Raw genomic sequence first — 13,917 nt, 5'->3', positions numbered from 1 at the left:
GCTCAATAACACGGCCAGCAGCAGAAAAAAAGGACAAGTGTGCCCCACGGCCACCGGCAGAGGATGCACCATGTCCATGACCAGCACTGTTGACTGTAGACACAGAGCCTGCTTGCCATCCTTTAGTGGCCTGTGAGCGTCTGCCTCTCCTTGGTGGCCTTCTGGACATGATGTATATTTTGTTTTGCAGCACCGCACTACACTGTATTGTGTACTGTGTACACCACCAGAAAAGTAGTAGCAACTGCACTATGGCTGCACTGTATTGTAATTACAATTTTTGATCCAATACAGTGCACCCACTATGGCTGCACTGTATTGTAATTACAATTCTTGATATAATATTTGCAGCAGGGCTTGTTCCAGCGCCCACCAAGAGTAACTGTGAGGGCTTACAGTGTTCTGGTACCACCAAAACCTAAGGCCCAATTTTCCACAGAGTGTATAGAGTATTTATTAAGGGTGAGAGTCAGGTGAACTTGAGCATGCTCCCCTGCAAACACCCCTAGCGGGCTCTAACTGTGCTTGGATGGGGGAGCCGTTGGCCTTTGCAGGCGTTGTCATTACAGGGGTAGTTCACCGGCATGGTGGTTTGTCAAATTTCATGACAGTGGGAAAATAGTTGGGAAGCTCCAGAAGGAGTAGAGCTAAGGAGACACATTTAGCCTTACTAGAATCTAGTAAGGACCGAGTGATAGTAGAACCATTATAGATAACATCTGGCAAGGACAGAGATTGTACGTTTGGATACGTTTGGATAAGAGCGTGATAGGACCAGTCTCTTGCATGAGTTTAATATAGACAAGTGGAGATTTGTGGAGTATTGTGGGGTACCTCTGGAAAGATAAAAGTGTATTAGTGCATGAAATTGTGCTAATCGGCTGTTTCTTTAAAATGCAACCAGCAGGCCCAGATTTTTCGAAATTTTGTTGGGTTTTCTTAAGATTGATGAATAAGGGCCTCCATTACCACTATTCTTTCAATACAGTGGAACCAGTAAGAGATAGTTGGGGGGTTGGTCTGTCTCCAGAATACTGGTATGCTTTGTTTGGCCACATTAATGAGGTGGAGGGTAAGGGACTTTTTGTAGGCCGATTGTGGTAACGATGTGTGATGAAGCAGATATTGGGTGTGGGTAAAGTCGGATGTGTACATCGTGATTTGGGTGATGAGGCGATGTAGCTGCTACATGTTTTTGGGCTGCATCTCTGGGGTGTAAAACAGTTCTAAGTCCCAGGGATATAAGAAGGTAATCAATGCAGATGTACTGTGGAAGGCCAGAGAGCCAGTGAACAACCTGTTTCTGGCATATCAATCAATGGCTGAAACAATGGCTGAAACTTGCATTGGGCTACATAACTCATTTTCACTCCAAAAAATGCTTTTTAACCCAGTGCTACTTTTGGTATTTACTATAGTTCCCTGTAAAAAAGCCATGGGAGTTATGCAGAGACAGGGAATTTATCTCTGCTCAGGTTTTTAAAGATATTTCAGTGTAGAAATCACTTTTTCACACACTTTAAAAGCAGATTATCTTTAAACAATATACCACATATTTCAGTACCATTTAGGCAATCATATCGTACTCTAAACATTATTTTCATGTGCAATTCTCCAGGGCCTAACAAGAGTAAGGGTTTGGGCACTATTGGTGTCTGGGAGCTATAGTAAATTCCATTTTGGGAGTATTTTTCCCCCAGCACTATTGTGAATTCCATTTGGGCACTAATCACCGCAATGGTGGTAACTTGAGCGCTAATCAGCTGTAATTAGCGCTAATTAGCACTCGGAGCTATAGCAAATGAGCCCCAATGTGTTTCGGTTATATAGAATGTGTATTCCAAGATAATAATGTGTTCTCTATACAGATACAACTTCGTGGAATTGCCATAGGTACAGTATTATGTTACAATAACATTGAAAACATCAATGTGATATGCAGGTCTTAACTAATTTACAGGCAACTAGATATACACTATATTACCAAAAGCATTGAGATGCCTGCCTTTACACGCACATTAACTTTAATGGCGTCCCAGTCTTAGTCCGTAGGGTTCAATATTGAGTTGGCCCACCCTTTGCAGCTATAACAGCTTCAGCTCTTCTGAGAAGGCTGTCTACAAGGTTTAGGAGTCTGTCTATGGGAATGTTTGACCATTTTTCCAGAAGCGCATTTGTGTGTTATATTCGGTTGAGGTCAGGACTCTGAGTGGGCCAGTCAAGTTCCTTCACCCCAAACTTGCTCATCCATGTCTTTATGGATCTTGCTTTGTGCACTGGTGCGCAGTCATGTTGGAACAGGAAGGGACCATCCCCAAACTGTTTCCACAAAGTTGGGAGCATAAAGTTGTCCAAAATGTCTTGGCATGCTGACGCCTTAAGAGTTCCCTGCACTGGAACTAAGGGGCCAGGCCCTACCCCTGAAAATGAAACCCCACACCATAACCCCCCCTCCTTTAAATGATTTGAACCAGTGCACAAAGCAAGGTCCATAAAGACACAGATGAGCGAGTTTGAGGTGGAGGAACTTGACTGGCCTGCACAGAGTCCTGACCTCAACCCGATAGAACACCTTTGGGATTAATTAGTGCAGAGACTGCGAGCCAGGCCTTCTCGTCAACATCAGTGCCTGACCTCACAAATGCGCTTCTGAAAGAATGATCAAACACATCCATAGACACACTCCTAAACCTTGTGGACAGCTGTTATATCTGTGAAGGGTGGGCCAACTCAATATTGAACCCTACAGACTAAGGCTGGGATGCCATTAAAGTTGTGCATGTGTGTGTAAAGGCAGGCGTCCCAATACTTTTGTTAATATAGTGTATATTTGTAGCTCCAATAAATCCCTGGCCAATCATTGTAAAAATATGCAATACATGTAATAGGATCACAGACAGGAAATGCTTCCAAGGGTCAAAATATTTCCTTTTTTATGTTTCAATATTTTTATTAAAGTTTTTAACAAAACAAAATTAAAGAGATTATAGCATTGATTCAGAACAATACATAGCTTCCACAAACTGAATAATATATGTACAAAAATGGAAAGACACACTTTTTAATTGCATTAGTACAATGTGAAGAACATATTACCACAATCCTCATGGCAATGGGCCATGCTCCCTGAGACAACTTGCCTCTTATGTTTCAGAGGTAAATAATAATCATAATCTGTAATAATGATGCTCTATTAACCACCATCTTGATTGTTAATCTCAAAACAAACTGTAAAACAGGCTACAAAACCCAGACATCTAAGTATGTCCTTCTACATTAAGTATTAAACTCAGTTGAACGGGATTCAGAGTATGCTCCTCACGCTAAGGAATGTGCATTCTCCCCTTCAAGTAGAGGAGGATGCTCCATCCCCCAAAAATGTGCAAGCACTCAGTCTGGGTCCCTCAATATCAAAATCCAAAAAGGGGGAAACCAAAAAGAACAAGAGATGAAAGGAGGAAAAGATAAAAGAAGGGGGAAGGGAAAGGACTCTGTACCCTGGTCCATGTCAACCAGAAGGAAATCTAGCCAGCGATAGTCCAGGGATTATTAGTCAAGTATCCGATCCATGGGCCCCATACCTTTTCAAACACCTTCAATTTATCCTGTAAGATTGCTGTCAACTGTTCATTTAACATAAGCCAGGAAAGTTTATGTTTGAGCTAGTTAAATGGTATAGCCGCTGACCTCCAGTTCCTGGCTATTGTAATTTTAGAGGAAACAAATATAAATGTGAGGAGCCGTCCCTGAATTTTGGAGGCCTCCTCAACCTTACAACCCAGTACCACGTGTTTTGGGGGCTTGGTCAACTTAATTTGAGTAAGACTAAAAATTAAATTGTAAACTCTGATCCAGAACTGCTGTACCTTGGGGCATTGCCACTATATGTGGTAGGCAGTCCCTTCCTGTCCACAGCCCCAAAAAGACTTAAATGAAGCCCCCGGGACAAAAGTGTCCAAAATAGCCAGTACCAAATACCACTTCAGTAATACCTTATAGTTTGCTTCTACAATAGAAGTGTTAATGAGTGACCTTGAAGCTGCTAGTGCTATCGAGTGCCATTCCTCAAATTCCAAGGTTTCCTGGATATCCTGTTTCCATCTAGTCATATAGCTCAGTTTTACCGAGGTATATGTCAGAATAGTATTTTTTTTTTTCAGATATATGACCTTGGATTTTATCATATCGACTACACATATATTCCATATATATATTTGCAAGATCACATTTGCGTGATAAGGTATGCAGGTAATGATGTATTTGAGTATACCGAAAATGTTCAGAGTCTGGAAGTTGGTGTTTTTCTATCAGCGATGGTCACAGAGGTCCGCAATCCACATGAAACCCTTATTGGACCACAAATTAAATGCAAGGAAAGTGAGGCCCGGGGTGAAGTCCTTGTTTTGTAAGAGGGGAGCTAATGGGCTGTGAGGTGATTTAAAGTTATGAGTCTTGGACAATCAGTTTAAATTGACAGGAATAGGATTCCACCAGCATCCATAATGCGTGGGGCTGTTGGTAATGAAATTTAGTAAGTTGTGCTAATTAGGCAGCATAAAAATATTTCAACAGATCGGGAATCCAAGGCTTGTTTTGGGGTAAACAGTGTGCGTTTATTCACCCAGGGCCTCTTGTTTCCCCATATAAACTGAAGAAGCTTCTTTTGAAATATCATCAGGTCAGATCAGTGCCACTGGTATGGTGTGAAAAAAAATATAAATTTCTTGGAATAATATTCATTTTTATCGCATGTAGAATGCTGAACCACGATGGAGGGTGGAGCTGCCATCTAGCTAAGTCTGCTGTTAAACGTTTATACAGTTTTTGCTAGAACAAATAGCAATAGGGATAGAGGGCACCTCTGCCGAGTCCCTCTGTGCATAGTGAAAGGATCATGTAGAATTACCCTTAAGCTTTAAGGACACAGTGGGCATGTTATATAATTCTTGGAGTAGAGTTACAAATTTTTGACCAAAACCAAATCAAGATAGAACATATAATAAGTAGTCCCAGGACAGGGAATCAAACACTTTCTGGATATCTAAAGAGAGCAGCTTGCCCTGTCAGGGTCCCTTGTTATCCCACTTAGAATGAATGGCTGAAATTATATCTATAATTCTCCTGATCTGGTCGGATGCAAAATATTTCCTTTTTTGAGCACCATACCTAGTGTTACCTAGTATTTTACCAGCCTGGCTGAAAAAAATGATACTTGTTGCTAATGTTTTTAGTGGGGAAGAGACCATAAGGCTGGATTCTTTCCCATATATGGTGGAAAATCTAACCATACTGTTTATTTTGTATTGACAGTAACATAAAACAGTGCTCCTTTCATGTTGCTTGTCACAAGGTCAGTGTGCCTGTGTAACTAAAAGGATTTTCTTTTCAACCATTGTATAGCAGGAAGTGTTATAAGAAAACTAAAATATGGAAATGGGGTGTTAAAAATTAGACTGTGAGGACTAATATTTTTATAAGACAGTTACTTTTGAGGAAATTGGTGGTGTTTCTACAGAGCAGCAGCAGAATAACACAAGTCAGTTTTATTGATTTATTGCAGAGTGAAAAAGAAAAAATGGTTGTTTAAAAGGCTTGCCAATATCAAGAGCATTGACGCATTACCTGATACAGCCATGGATTTTAATGTTTACACGAGCAAACATATAATAATAGAACAGGCATTACATAATTTACCAAAGACCTGTCAATTCATTGTCCCAACTTCCTTATAGGAAATTCATACGATTGTATATTTGAACCAGTGCTGAGTTTTTAATAACTCAGATTATATTGAGATTAATCTTGTATTAAAAATATAAAATTTGCAGGTTCATTGAATGCTGCTGATTACACAGTTATGGTGAACACCAACTAATCTAAAAAGCCTTTAGGTCTATCAGTGCTCATTTATTTGTACACTTTGTAAAATATGGTTTGCAATCAGTGCGTTTTTGGATCAAATGTGCTAGACTTATCTGATTATAAGAGCTTGTTGAATAAATTGTAACCTCAGTAACACAGCAATAAGGCTGCACTGAGAGCAATGGTAAAAAAGTAAACAAAGGCAGCCAATCAAAAATTTTGCACAAATGGCAACCCAATAGGCTTCCACTGCAGGGACTAATTACATTCATAAAGAACAGGAACAGAAAGAAGCACACATTCCAGAAGCATTGAACTAATGCTACTTCTGCATTCCCAGTTTTCAGCCATAACTTGGAGAGCACAGTGGTAAGTGTAACTAACACTTTAAGGGCTGGTGTTGACAGGCAATTTTGCCTCAGTTTGAAAAACTTCTAAGATGATTCAAAATTCATTGACGGATGTTTTCGGCCTGCAGTTGATCTCCTGCTGACCTGCTTCAAGCAGGTTTTGCATTTCCATAGAATTTTATGGGAATGTAAAAGCCGTCCGATGCAAATAAAGTTAATCGACACAGGTCCCTAACTTACCTTGCACAGTCCTTTCTAGTTATATTTCCTTGAGCTCTCCTTTAAATAAGGCCTTAGGTAGCATGAAAATGTTTAGAAGCAGATGCAGTTCTTTCTAGTTATATTTCATAATAATAAACAAAAAACCGTGCTAAAAAAGTGCATAAATAAAATATTCTTTAGTAGAGTCCGTGCAGTCCCATATGAATGTCCACAAAAATAAGGAAGGTGAAATTAATATAAATGAATAACATATAACTTTCCTCCAATGTGATAGGTGATAAATGGCACAGGGACTGGAAACACCAAAATATTGCGCTTACCAGATGTAAGCCAAATAAGAGCGGGTGGCTCAAACCCAGCCTGGGCCTTTACAATGATGATCCAGCCGAGTCAAGATGATCACACTCGTCTCATATGTCCCGTCCGTTAAGATTTATATCCAAAAAATATATAACACAAGCATAGCGTAATACTGATATATGAAAAACTCAAAAAACTAAATAAAAAAGTGCAACACTCAAAAAAGGATAAATCATGGATATCATATATCATCCAAAGTTGACACAGCAACCATGGATGTTGAGTGAATAACGTGCAATCATGCAAAAAAATGTGAATTGAGGTGAAATAGGTAAGAGGAATTGCAACCCCAATCTCAAATCAGGAAATGTTACAGCTGTACCAAATCACCCAAAAAAATGTATTTAATATAAACGTGAAAAAAAGAAAAACGGAACCAATGACAGATAGCTTATCGCATGCACATGCTGCTTACCAGATGATAAATTAAACAGGCAAAGTGTCACACAACTAAGCGTGCAGGATAGGAACACACCAGCGAATCCTAGGGGATATTCAGCTTACCAGACATCCTCACAAAGTAGGCAAATGGAATAGAGCATACACAGGCTCCTATCCGGAGTGGCGTAGATGCGTCCTAGCCAGTCAAGCCCAAGCTCAGCGGTACATATTTAGTAAAAAATGCCCAATAGTATAATACTGTATAATCCACTTTATTCGAATAGAAATTGCACTTACATGAAAGAAGTTAAAAACAGGCGAGAAAATGGAGCCGGCCGGCACTCAAACAATACTCCCGTCCTCACAGGGCAAACGTGGTGACGTCAGCACGTCCCTCCCAGACGCGTTTTGTCACACGCTGATGTTTTCAATGGGGAACGGGAAGCATGCTGAGCCACCACGTTAAATACACATACCAAGCCTCGCTTTGAGTTCCGTAAAAGGAAACACGCAGCGCCATCTTGGATATGGGCAACCATGTACTGTAATGCCAGAACTAAAACCAGCAAACAATCAGAAGCCCTCAGATTGAATATAGCATCAAGAAATATTAAAACAACATACATATGCAAATAATAAAACAACATACATATGCATACATCATTGCAAGGTGTGTTCAAATATGTTTAAAATACCATCTATATAGGAAGTGAACGCATACTATAGCCTGGCAAAGAGTAATAAATAAACAGTATTTAAATACCATCTATATAAGAAGTGAACACATAATGTGGCCTGGTAAAGGGTAATACGTAAAGCGATCAATGTCAGATTTCAGAGATCCAAGACATTGTACCCCCATAAAGTTACCCATACCACATAGGTCTCAATAGTAAATACATTATCTATGCAATTGAAAATAATAAAAAAAAAAAAAAAAAAAAAAAAAAAAATCTTATTCAAAAATGTATAAAAAACATTAAAAATTGGAATAAGCTTGGAATTAAAATTATTGCAAATCTATCCATACTTAAGCAGACCATCAATTGGGCAGGGTATCATAGATAGACTAAACCATACACAACCACCTCAAGGAGACAGGTCACATGGCCCGACTCAGACCAGAAATATTTTGTCCAAAAATGAATGAATAATAAAAAATGAATAGATAATAAAACCCATAATTCGAAAGAGGGTCAGAGTTCAAGGATGCTCACTAATTCAAATGTACCCAATTCACCCCTTATATGTAACAAAATAGGATATATACAATCCACCCCCCCCATGCACCCACAATCACAGATCAGGAATTGTCAATGAACGCATTGACGTCCACATCTATATTGAGTCCATAGGGCGTATAACTTTTAATTCTATGGACCCAGGACATCTCTAGTTTAGAGATGTCCCGTACCATAGAACTTCCTCGCCAGTGCGGTTGGTAACGGTCAATGCCCAAAAAAAGGGTGTTGGCAGGATTCCTGTCGTGTATTAAACGATAATGTTTGGAAACTGAGTGATTTTTAAAACCCGTCAGAATATTGGTGACGTGTTCATTGAGCCTCACCTGGAGGGGGCGTTTAGTCCGCCCCACATATTGCAAGCCACAAGGGCATTGCAACATGTAGACCACCCCTATGGTGGAACAAGTAATGAATGGGGTAATACCCTATTCATTACTTCACCAATACGTCACCAATATTCTGACGGGTTTTAAAAATCACTCAGTTTCCAAACATTATCGTTTAATACACGACAGGAATCCTGCCAACACCCTTTTTTTGGGCATTGACCGTTACCAACCGCACTGGCGAGGAAGTTCTATGGTACGGGACATCTCTAAACTAGAGATGTCCTGGGTCCATAGAATTAAAAGTTATACGCCCTATGGACTCAATATAGATGTGGACGTCAATGCGTTCATTGACAATTCCTGATCTGTGATTGTGGGTGCATGGGGGGGTGGATTGTATATATCCTATTTTGTTACATATAAGGGGTGAATTGGGTACATTTGAATTAGTGAGCATCCTTGAACTCTGACCCTCTTTCGAATTATGGGTTTTATTATCTATTCATTTTTTATTATTCATTCATTTTTGGACAAAATATTTCTGGTCTGAGTCGGGCCATGTGACCTGTCTCCTTGAGGTGGTTGTGTATGGTTTAGTCTATCTATGATACCCTGCCCAATTTATGGTCTGCTTAAGTATGGATAGATTTGCAATAATTTTAATTCCAAGCTTATTCCAATATTTAATGTTTTTTTATACATTTTTGAATAAGATTTTTTTTTTTTTTTTTATTTATTTTTTTATTATTTTCAATCGCATAGATAATGTATTTACTATTGAGACCTATGTGGTATGGGTAACTTTATGGGGGTACAATGTCTTGGATCTCTGAAATCTGACATTGATCGTTTTACTTATTACCCTTTACCAGGCCACATTATGTGTTCACTTCTTATATAGATGGTATTTAAATACTGTTTATTTATTACTCTTTGCCAGGCTATAGTATGCGTTCACTTCCTATATAGATGGTATTTTAAACATATTTGAACACACCTTGCAATGATGTATGCATATGTATGTTGTTTTATTATTTGCATATGTATGTTGTTTTAATATTTCTTGATGCTATATTCAATCTGAGGGCTTCTGATTGTTTGCTGGTTTTAGTTCTGGCATTACAGTACATGGTTGCCCATATCCAAGATGGCGCCGCGTGTTTCCTTTTATGGAACTCAAAGCGAGGCTTGGTATGTGTATTTAACGTGGTGGCTCAGCATGCTTCCCGTTCCCCATTGAAAACGTCAGCGTGTGACGAAACGCGTCTGGGAGGGACGTGCTGACGTCACCACGTTTGCCCTGTGAGGACGGGAGTATTGTTTGAGTGCCGGCCGGCTCCATTTTCTCGCCTGTTTTTAACTTCTTTCATGTAAGTGCAATTTCTATTCGAATAAAGTGGATTATACAGTATTATACTATTGGGCATTTTTTACTTCATATGTACCGCTGAGCTTGGGCTTGACTGGCTAGGACGCATCTACGCCACTCCGGATAGGAGCCTGTGTATGCTCTATTCCATTTGCCTACTTTGTGAGGATGTCTGGTAAGCTGAATATCCCCTAGGATTCGCTGGTGTGTTCCTATCCTATCTGCACGCTTAGTTGTGTGACACTTTGCCTGTTTAATTTATCATCTGGTAAGCAGCATGTGCATGCGATAAGCTATCTGTCATTGGTTCCGTTTTTCTTTTTTTCACGTTTATATTAAATACATTTTTTTGGGTGATTTGGTACAGCTGTAACATTTCCTGATTTGAGATTGGGGTTGCAATTCCTCTTACCTATTTCACCTCAATTCACATTTTTTTGCATGATTGCACGTTATTCACTCAACATCCATGGTTGCTGTGTCAACTTTGGATGATATATGATATCCATGATTTATCCTTTTTTGAGTGTTGCACTTTTTTATTTAGTTTTTTGAGTTTTTCATATATCAGTATTACGCTATGCTTGTGTTATATATTTTTTGGATATAAATCTTAACGGACGGGACATATGAGACGAGTGTGATCATCTTGACTCGGCTGGATCATCATTGTAAAGGCCCAGGCTGGGTTTGAGCCACCCGCTCTTATTTGGCTTACATCTGGTAACCGCAATATTTTGGTGTTTCCAGTCCCTGTGCCATTTATCACCTATCACATTGGAGGAAAGTTATATGTTATTCATTTATATTAATTTCACCTTCCTTATTTTTGTGGACATTCATATGGGACTGCACGGACTCTACTAAAGAATATTTTATTTATGCACTTTTTTAGCACGGTTTTTTGTTTATTATCTTGTATTTGGTGTGCCACACTTGTAACCGCAGCTTCTTTTTCTTTGCCAAGCGCAGTTTTTTCTTTTTGATTTAGTTATATTTCATAACGCTCACTTTTAAATTAAACCACGGGTTGCATGAACATGTTTAGAGGCAGAACTACAGTAATTCTTTATAAAAAACAAAACAATACAAAAAAGAAGCCACAAGATAAGCAAAGTTTAAATGTTAACTATTGCGTTTGGAATTTTAGGAGCTGTTCCAGTCTACAGAATCTGAATTAAAGTAATTGTAAAGTCAGAAGGTTTAATGCATTCTATGCATTAAGATAAAAATCCTTCTGTGTACAGCAGCCCCCCTCGGCCCCTCTAATATTTACCTGAGCCCCATCTCTGTCCAGCGATGTCCATTAAGATAAAAATCCTTCTGTGTACAGCAGCCACCCTCGGCCACTCTAATACTTACCTGAGCCCCATCTCTGTCCAGCGATGTCCACAAGTGTCTCGTCCATCTGAGACTCTCCCTCCTGATTGGCTGAGACACAGCAGTGGCACCATTGGCTGCTGTCAATCAAAGTCAGTCAGCCAATCGGGAGAGAGGGGGGCAGGGCCAGACAGCGGCTTCGTGTCTGAATGGACACAGGGAGCTGTGACTTGGCTCAGGTACCCCCATAGCAAACTGCTTGCTGTAGGGGCACTCAACAGGAGGGAGGGGCCAGGAGCACAGAAGAGGGACCCGGGAAGAGGAGGATCCGGGCTGCCATGTTTGTTATTTTTATAGAAAAAAAAGAGAGTTTACAATGACTTTAAGATGAAAACCCTGGAACCTGGTTAAACCATGCAAACTATTATATTATTATATTAGACATAGAATTCAGCTTTAAAATCTTTAATTTGGTCATCGAATATTGTAATTTAGGGGCATGTGGCATCACCAAAACAACATTGTTTTAAATGGTAATCGTCAGTATTTACTTTTGAATATTGAAAAAATATGCTTTCTAAGTGATGTGTTAAAGGCATAGTATATACCTCCAGTACACTCTTTATACTGAATTCTTTAAAATTAATAATCTTACATGAGTGGGCGCTCCCATAATCCTATAATAAACTGATAACAATAAGGTGAGCTAGGCTGCTGGGAGGAAGACTTGAACCTCTTCAGGTATTGAGAATAAATTATTGCATCTTTCCAGTAGCTACAAAGGTCACTAAGGGCTTGTTTTAAAGCTCATGTACTGCCTGTTAGGAATATGCAATTAGTTGAATGGGTATAGCCTTGCCACAGGTTTGCTTTAAGGCTATTTAGGCTAACATATAAAGCCTGCATTAGATAATAAACTGTTCATTACAAATAGAGATGAGTTTCTTTAAGGAGTTGTAAAGACAGAAGGTTTTTTATCTTAATGCATTCTATGCATTAAGATAAAAAAACCTTCTGTGTGTAGCAACCCCCCAGCACCCCCCAATTACCTACCTGAGCTCCATCTCTCTCCAGCCATGTCCACGATCCCCTCAGCCATCCAGTACACTCCTCCTGATTGGCTGAGACAGAGCAGCGGCATTATTGGCTCCCGCGGCTGTCGATCGAAATCAGTGAGCCAATCAGGCATAGAGGGGGCGGAGCCATGTCAGGGCTCCATGTCTGAATGCATACACAGAGCTCTGACTCAGCTTAGGTGACCCCTGTAGCAAGCTGCTGGCTGAGGGGCACTCAAAGGAGGGAGGACTGGGAGCAGCAAAGAGGGACCCAAGAAGAGGAGGATCCAGGCTGCTCTGTGCAAAACCAACTGCACAGAGGAGGTAACTATAACATGTTTGTTATTAAAAAAAAAAAATAGCCTTTACAATCACTTTAACAGAAAACTGAGTTATTCTATAAGATTTATTAATTCAGGAATTTAAAATGCATGTCTACACTTAAACTAGTTTCTAGTAACTGCTTCCGGACCAGCCACCGCAGTTATACTGCTGCCGGTTCGCTCCCCTGCATGAGCCATTGTAGCTGTACATCGGCTCTTTAAGATGCGATGACCGCCGGGCACCCGTGATTGCTCGTTACTGAACGAGAACTGGGATGTGTGTGTGTAAACACAAAAATTCCGGTTCTTTCAGGGGAGTAGAGACAGATCATGTGTCCATACTAAGTATGAACACCAATCTCTCTCTTCCCCTAGTCAGTCCCATCCCCTCTACAGTTAGAACACACACTAGGGAACACAGTTAACCCCTTAATCGCCCCCCTAATGTTAACCCCTTCCCTGCCAGTCTCATTTACACAGTAATCAGTGCATTTTTATAGCACTGATCACTGTATAAATGTCACTGGTCCCAAAAATATGTCAAAAGTGTCCGATTTGTCCCCTGCAATATCACAATCCTGATAAAAATCGCTGATCGCTGCCACTAGTAAAAAAATAATAATAATAAAAATGCCATAAGACTATCCCCTATTTTGTAGACGCTATAACTTTTACGCAAACCAATCAATATATGCTTATTGCGTTTTTTTTACCAAAAATATGTAGAAGAATACATATCGGCTTTAACTGAGCAAAAAAATTATAATATTTTTAAAATTTGGGATATTTATTATAGCAAAAAGTAAAAGATATTGTGTTTTTCTTCAAAATTGTCACTCTTCTTTTGTTTATAGCGCAAAAAATAAAAACCGCAAATACCACCAAAAGAAAGCTTTATTTGTGGGGAAAAAAAGGACGTCAATTTTGTTTGGGTAGAGCATCGCACGACTGCGCAATTGTCAGTTAAAGTGACGCAGTGCCGTATCGCAAAAAATGGCCTGGTCTTTGAGCAGCCAAATCTTCTGGGGCTTAAGTTGTTGCTGAACTAAACTTATTTTAAAGATTTCCATTGTCTTTACCTTCATAGTATTTATATTTCATT

The sequence above is a fragment of the Aquarana catesbeiana genome, linkage group LG04 (assembly GCF_042186555.1).
Source record: "Aquarana catesbeiana isolate 2022-GZ linkage group LG04, ASM4218655v1, whole genome shotgun sequence".
Taxonomy (NCBI): domain Eukaryota; kingdom Metazoa; phylum Chordata; class Amphibia; order Anura; family Ranidae; genus Aquarana; species Aquarana catesbeiana.
Note: the sequence above shows the minus strand (reverse complement) of the source record.